Source organism: Lepidochelys kempii, chromosome 24 (genome assembly GCF_965140265.1).
Source record: "Lepidochelys kempii isolate rLepKem1 chromosome 24, rLepKem1.hap2, whole genome shotgun sequence".
Lineage (NCBI taxonomy): Eukaryota > Metazoa > Chordata > Testudines > Cheloniidae > Lepidochelys > Lepidochelys kempii.
The window spans coordinates 16563459-16571176 of record NC_133279.1 but is presented as its reverse complement, the minus strand read 5'-3'; positions in this window follow the sequence as shown (position 1 = coordinate 16571176).

Sequence of the window (7718 nt, the reverse complement as noted above, 5' to 3'; positions counted from 1 at the left end):
TGTGCTGTTTTATCTACACCAGTGTGTTTGAAGTGTTTGGGGACCTTCACTTGGGATAACAAGATGCGGGTGTATCATTTCCTGTTATTGAAATGACAGACTTTCTATGAGCTTGTGTTGTCCAGGAAGATGCTGGGCAGTACAAGATGCACATTACTTAGAGGTTTTTAAGGCCCGGCTTGACAGAGCCCTGGCTGGGATGATTTAGTTGGGGTTGGTCCTGCTTTGAGCAGGGGGTGGGACTAGTTGACCTCCTGAGGTCCCTTCCAACCCTGAGATTCTAGGATTCTAGGATTACTGGGGGAAAATCTGGGACTGGGAGCTTGCTGGTGTTGCCCTGTAGTATAAGCCACGAGTGGCCGGCTTTAGCACTCAGACAGTATAGCTGGGAGTAATTTACCTGCTGGAAGCCGCGTGTGCGCAGAGCAGAAATGGCTGTTCTCACAGCAAAGCAATGTCAAAGGCACTCCACGTTAGAGGCTTGAGAGGACACAGCAGTCCAGGATATACCCTGGGGGATGCCGCACCGCCTGCACTGCAATAAAATGCCCAATGGCTGACCCATCTCACCTGCCTCGGGCTGCGCAGTTATAAATTATCTGTGTAAATGTTCAGGCTAGGGCTGAATCTCAAGGGCCCCGGAGCTCAGGCTCCAGCCCAAGCGCCAACATAGCCCCCCAGTCCGAGCCGCGTGACCCCAGGTCAGATGACACAGGCCAGCCCAGGTGTAGGCGTATTCTGAATGAGACCAGAGGCTTGCTGTCATCTTGCCATTAGTGGCTGGAGCATAACACGTGCTCAGGAGGAGGGCAGGGGTAAAAAGAACGCTGGGCTTCAGTTAAACTGGTGCAGACCTCAGTGTGAACATCCGTGTCTTGGTTTGAAAGTAGCTTCTTTCAGTTGAGTTTAAACCAATTCCCAGCTGATTTTAACTAACCAGAATAAGCCACTTCTACATCAGCATAATACTGTTCACACAAGGGTGTGTCCTCCTTTATTTAGATTAGTTTGAACAGATTTCATTAAACTAGTGTAAATTTGTGTGTATTTGTATATTATAAATCCAGAAGAAACCATTGTAAGCATCCAGTCTGACCTCCTGGATAACACAGACCATGGGATTTCCCTGAATTAATTCCTGTTTGAACCAGGGCAGATCTTTTAACAAAACATCCCATCTTGATTTAAAAATTGCCAGTGATGGGAAGTCCACCATGACCCTTCATAATTTGTTCCAATTGTTAATTACTCACTGTTAAAAATGTGCCCCTTATTTCCAGTCTGAATTTGTCTCGTAGCTTCAGTTACCAGCCATTGGATCTTGTTAGACCTTTGTCTGCTAGATTGAAGAGCCCATTATCTAGTTTTTGTAGACAAGTTCTTCCTTTTGCCCAACTTTTCCCTGTTCTAACTCATTAAGAAAAGAGTAGGGTTCTCTCTCCTTCCTCATATTCTTTTTACCCATTCCACTGGGAGAAGGGAAGGGAAAATTAAAATATAAGAAAAAATGAACAGCCAAATATGGGAACTAGAAAACCAAACTGTTACGAGTTTCCGAACACGAAAAAAATCAGAAATTTTCATTGAATATCTAAAATAAATTTTTTATTTTGACATTTCCTGCCGACAAAAGGAAAACATGCATCTGAATTGACGTTTTCCCATGAAAAAGAGGGGCAGGGCAGGAGGGGAGGTGTACGGCAAGGGAGAGAACTTACGAATGTCCGTACCGGGTGTGGCAGTCTGTACCTCTGAGTAGCACCCTGGGATCCCCATATTCACCTGGGTAATGAACTGACACTGGCCAGGCTTCTGACCTGCGCAGGACAGCACAGCTCTGGGGTGCAGGGCTGGGGGGAATTGGCTGGAGCCTCCCTCTTGTTGGTTCATGAGTGGCTGGGAGATCATTCATGTAACTCAGTTGGATGTTTCTGGGGATGGCGGTGTAAGTGCAGCATCTGCCAGAGGTCTGTAGCTTGGCACAGCATCCCAGGGTCAGCGTGCTGCTGGGACAGGGGGCTCAGCAGTCCCACAGTTCAGGTGGCACCCCGAGAACCCCTTCACATTGAGTCAAACCAATGGTCCATCTAGCCCAGTGTCCTGTGTCTGACAGTGGCCAATGCCAGGTGCAGAACAGGGAAGTTATCCAGTGATCCATCCCCTGTCATCCACTCCTAGCTTCTGGCAGTCGTAGGTTTAGGGACACCCAGAGCATGGGGTTGAGTCCCTCACCACCCTGCTAATAGCCATGGATGGACCTATCCTCTATGACCTTTTATAACTTATCTAAGTAGTTATGCTCTGCAGCCGGGAGGTGATTCACCGATTGCCTCGACCAGAGGAGACAGAGCTCAGCTGTGTAAAGAACAGAGAGCGCGGGGCTGGAGGGGAGACCCCACTCCCTGGGAAAGGCCTGGAAGAAGGACCAGTCGCTGGGGTTGGCTGTGGCTAGAAAGCAGAGCTTCAGGAACAGGTGCAGCTCCTGAGGCAGGGCCTTAGAGCGGAGAGGACTAGGGCCCGAGCTAGGGTCTGTGAAGACCAGGGAAGGAGGTAGAAGCCCAGGAGGGGCAGAAGGATGGTTTAGGTGGTACTTGGTTTGGGAAATGCTGGGGGGTCAATACCCTGACAAGGGGAAGGGGCTGAACTCTTAAGTCAAGCTCCAGGAGGGGTGAAAGAAGCTTTTTATTCAGAACTGAGCCCAGGCAGGGCAAAGGACCTTGTATTTCTTTACAGCTGGACCCCAGAAGGCGGCTTGGGCTGTTGTGTGACTTGGCCACAGAAGACCCAGCAAGGCAGCCCGGAGAAGGGACCAGCTGGGACTGACCATCGCAGCCGAGGAAATGGCAAAGTCCCCTGCAACACCGTGGCTGGGCAGGAGGGAGCAGCCTAGAGGTAACATCCACAGGAACGTGCAGAATGGAGTCACATCCACTGGGACGCAAACAACGAGAGCAGCTTCCCATGAAACCCCAGAACCAGGATCCCCACAGAGCCCGAGTAGAGATGTTTAATGCATGAAAGGGACTCAGAGGGCTGGTGTCTCCCCTGCAACATCCTCACTGAGCTCTTCACCCCAAGGTGGGCTGGATTGCATTTCCCCATGCAGGTGCCAAGCATTGAGAGGGGTCCAGGGGAAACAGCTTGGGGGATCCTGGGACGCAGCAGGGGGAAGTGGCCCGGGGGCTCCCTGGGCTCAGTGTGGGGAAGAATCTTCTTCCTAAAAGATCTACTCCTGTTCAAACAGGAATTAATTCAGCCAGTTCTATGCCCCATGCTATACAAGAGGTCAGACTAGAGCCACAGTTTCAGGGGAAGTGCACAGAACAGGGCAATTTTGGAGAGAGCCATCCCTGACATCCACTCCCAGCTTCAGGCTGTCAAAGGTTTAGGGTCACCCTGTGCATAAGCTTGCATCCCTGACTATCTTCTTGGCTAATAGCCATTAATGGTCTTATCCTCCATGGACTTGTCTAGTTCTTATTTGAACCCAGTTATACCTTTGCCCATCACAGCATCCCATGGCAATGAGTTCCACAGGTTAACTCTGTGTTGCATGGGGAAAGTACTGTCTGTTCTTTGTCTATTAATTTCATTGAGTGACACCTTGGCAGATGTGGGTGGTGGGGGCAGAACTCACATGGGGATGGGGGCGACACACAGAATGAATTAATTTAAATGTGGGGCTGGGAGGGTGAATTGATGCAGAGGATGGGAGGCGAGGGAATGGGTAGATATAGTATTTGGGGAGCAGCATTATCTGAGGAGATGGGGGCCAGCAGCTGTGGGGCTGGAGGGACACAGCATTCATGGGAATGGTGGGGCTCGCGGTGGAGCTGGAATCTCTGCACCGTCTGGCAGCATTTTATACCAATAGTTGCACTTGGAGCTCAGCTGGGTCCCTCTAGCGAAAGCTCTTGCAACGAGGGTCAAAAAAGTTAGCAGAGTTGGCAACACACATCTGTGGGCATCAAACAATCATATGACAGACCAAAAAGCACCAGCTTGGCCCTACAGAGGGTGGGCTGGACTGGATGCAAAGTGGGGAGAATGTGGGGGGCTGGGTGCAGGCAGGATGGGCTTTGGTGCTAAGGGATCTTTCTACGTACAAGGGCTTAATTGCTCTTTCTGTTGAGCCTGACAGAGCTTGCTTGGTGCACCCACTGGACATAGGATTCCAGCAGTGATCGCGTCAGTGCCAAATACAGAGGTGAGCTCGTGATTCCCCTCTTTATGCATCTGTGACGTAGTCTAGACTAGTGAGTAACTAGGTCAGCCCTGCACTCGAGCCTGGTGTGCCCTTTACACGGCTTTGCTGCTGTAGCCTCCTGGCCGGCCAGCCCACAGCCTCCAGCGTGCAAGCCACGCCCAGCTGTGTTCACTTGCAAACTGTCAGTCACGCCTGGGCTTTTACCAGCCTGAATTACCCCGCAGGGTGACCCAAGCACACTCCCAGTCCCAGAGTTTCCCCAGAAATGTACATCCTGTACTGCCCAGCTCTCTCCTGGCTAATACAAGCTCCTATAAAGTCCCTCTGTTTATTAATAGAAAACATGTGCACAAACCTTGTTATCTCAAATGGGAGTTTCCCAAACACTTCAGTTCAAACATGCCGGATTAGTTACAAAAATAAAACAAGTTTATTAACTGCCAAGAGAGAGATTTTAAATGAATACAGATAATGAGGCACTACAAGAAAAATAAAGATGAAGATGTAGAGCTGGTGCCTAACTTCACAAATGATGTTCAATTCCAAAGAAAGTTTTTTCTCATCGCATGTTCTCAGCAGTCTTACTGGCCAAACTCCTTAGGCCAGGACCCCTCCAGCTGTGTAGTGGCTGTGTCCCTTCCCCTTCTCACGCAGTGAATGGATGACCAGAGCGAGTGAAAGAGGAGGGTGTGCCTGGGGGTGTTTGTCACCCTTTGATAGGGTCAGTCCCTCCCTTGGACAACACATCCGGCTGAGATTAAGGAGAGAGAGGCTCTACAGGAGAGGATATTTCCTGCATTTTTTCCTCACCTGCTTGTTTCTTTGTCTACCCTTCCTGTTTGATGACTTTGTTGACAGCTTACCTGTGAAGCACACCTCCTTTGGTTTGCAGCAGACCTGTTTGCCAACTGCTGTGTGGGCAGGGCTGTGTTTGGACCATGTGTTAACAGCACCATCCAGTGGAATCTTACACCTTTGCATGCAATGTTGCCACACACATTTTACCAGGATAATAATGGCTAGCTGGTTATGAGATCTCAAATGATACCTCAGAGGCACGCTTTGTGGTCAGATTATTATGATAGTGAAGGCAGGCTACATTCTGTCACAGCATCCCAGGATCGCATTCGCTCTCTTGGCCACAGCGTCAAAGTGGGAGCTCGTGTTCCACTGATTATCCACCATGACTCCCAAACCTTTGTTCCCAGCTGTAAACATTGGCATTGAGCCCTATTCAAACACATATTGTCTGCTTGTGCCCAGCTTGTCGTGTGATCCAGATTGCTCTGTATCAGTGGCCCATCCTCTTCATTTACCACTCCCCCAGTCTGTGTGTCATCTGCAAACTTTACAGTGAGGATTTGATGCTTTCTTCATTGATTAAAAAAATGTTAAATAGCATAGATCCAAGAACAGATCCCGGTGGGGAACCTCGCTAGAAACACACCTGCTCAAAGTTGATTCCCCATTTACTATTACATTTTGAGAGCTGTCAGCCACTTTTTAATCCAAATAACGTGTGCCATGTTAATTTTCTATCATGCTAATGTTTTTTAATCAAAATGCCATGCGGTACCAAGTCAAATGCTTTACAGACATCTAGGTATGCTTACACGTCAAAAGATTAGTTTTTTATGAGTAAATGTTGGTAAGTATCTATTTCACTGCACACACACACAACCCAGTGAAAAAATATTCCCATCCATGGTCATTGAAATGCACAGACAGGCAAAGCAAGAGAAATGCACTGTGAGAACCTATTCGGGTTTGATTTATGGCTATTTACTTTGTATATTTCAACAGGGGTTGTTGATAGTGACCATTCCTGTTTTAACGGGTTATTAAGCTTTAACTTTTTGAATCTCAGCAGCTATTGTTATGAAATAATTATTATCTGAGTCCACCCCCCATAATCTCCTGAAAACGTTAAAATTTTGATTAATAAAAATTGGGGAAAATGCTTACAAATAAACATGAATCTTATCCAGGAAAATTATAAAAAAATAAAAATCAAATTCTGCCGATCCCAGTGTTATGACATCCGCACTGTTACGTTTGTCAACCAAACTAGTCATCTCTCTCCATTTCTCCTGGTGAAGCGGTTCCACTTTGTATAAATCATTGACTAGACTTCGGAGCATTGTGGAGGTGACACTCTGCCAGCTCACAAGACGCGGAGCCCAGCTAGCTCGCCGGGATGAGCAGTGTAGGGACTGCCCTTTTGGGTGATAAACAGCCTATTAGACAGGAAGAGAACCTGTTAATCAGTTTAGGCTGTAGGTGGGGTTTTACAGTCTTCTGCGTATGGGTCTGATCCTTAGACTTGCCTCTGTTGGAATCTTTATTTTTAAGCTGTGTCTGATAAACGTCTATTTGGTTTTCCTCTAGACACAGCTAAGCGCTGGGAGCTGAGGAGAGGGTTGAACTGAGGGGAAGCTAGTGCACTGGGGACGCAGGTTGCCTGGAGGCAGCGCATCCATGCCCAGAAGTCAAGGGACCTATCCCCTGGGGCCAGAGCTTCGCTCTGGGGGTAACTAGCTCCACAGATTTAGCCCCGGGTTCTCTGCTCTGCCCCACGGACCCACTCCAGGAGCCTAAGCACTGGGGTGTGTGGTAGTGATTCATCCTGTGCCCTCTGGATAATGCAACCCAGGAGAGGGCCCCTGGCTGTGAATCCCATGGAGAGGGAGGAGCCTAACTCCTTTAGGCCACACCCCTCTTCTCCGCATTTCCACCACTCAGCAGGTTGGCTTCTGTGGGTCCCACTCTCAGGCCCCCTCTCCCCGTGTGCTGCATGGAGAGCCTGGGGGTGGCAAGGCTTTGCAAGGCTGAGTCTAGCCCAGAGTGTGGATTTTCCCCAGCGGAGCAGTGAGTCAGTGGCCGAGCTGGGAGTAGATTTGAAGAATGCTGACCATCTTTCCCCTCCCCCCCGCTATAACCACTAGACCATAATCCCCTCTCTATGGAACCCAGGAGACCTGACTCCCAGCTACCCCCTGCCTCCTGGATTAACCCACCAGACCCCACTCCCCTCCCAGATCTGGGATAGAACTCAGGAGTCTTGGCTCCCATCCCCTCTGCTCTGACCATTAGACCCCCTCACCCCTTGCTATAGAACCCAGCAATCCTGATTCCCAGCTACCCCCTACTCTAACCGCTTCATCCCACTTCCCTCCCAGGGCTGAAAACAGGACCCAGGAGTCCTGAGTCCAATTCCCTACCCACAAGGCCACTCCCTTCCCAACGCCAAAGGAGAAACCCAGGAGTCCTGGCAGCCTGCTCAAAGCCAGGACTTTCACCCAGACTCCCACTCGGACTTCTATTGACTCGGTCACGTGGTCTCTGTACCACACCCACATCATCCAGTGTAGCAAGTGAACACCTGGAATTATATTTAAGTGGAGTTGTAGCTATAAATACGTGGGTGCATTCTTTGGTTAGCTTGACTGGCACTCAATGGGGCTTATCATGCCAACTTCTGGAGCTGCCCCCACTAAAACAAATAGTTCTT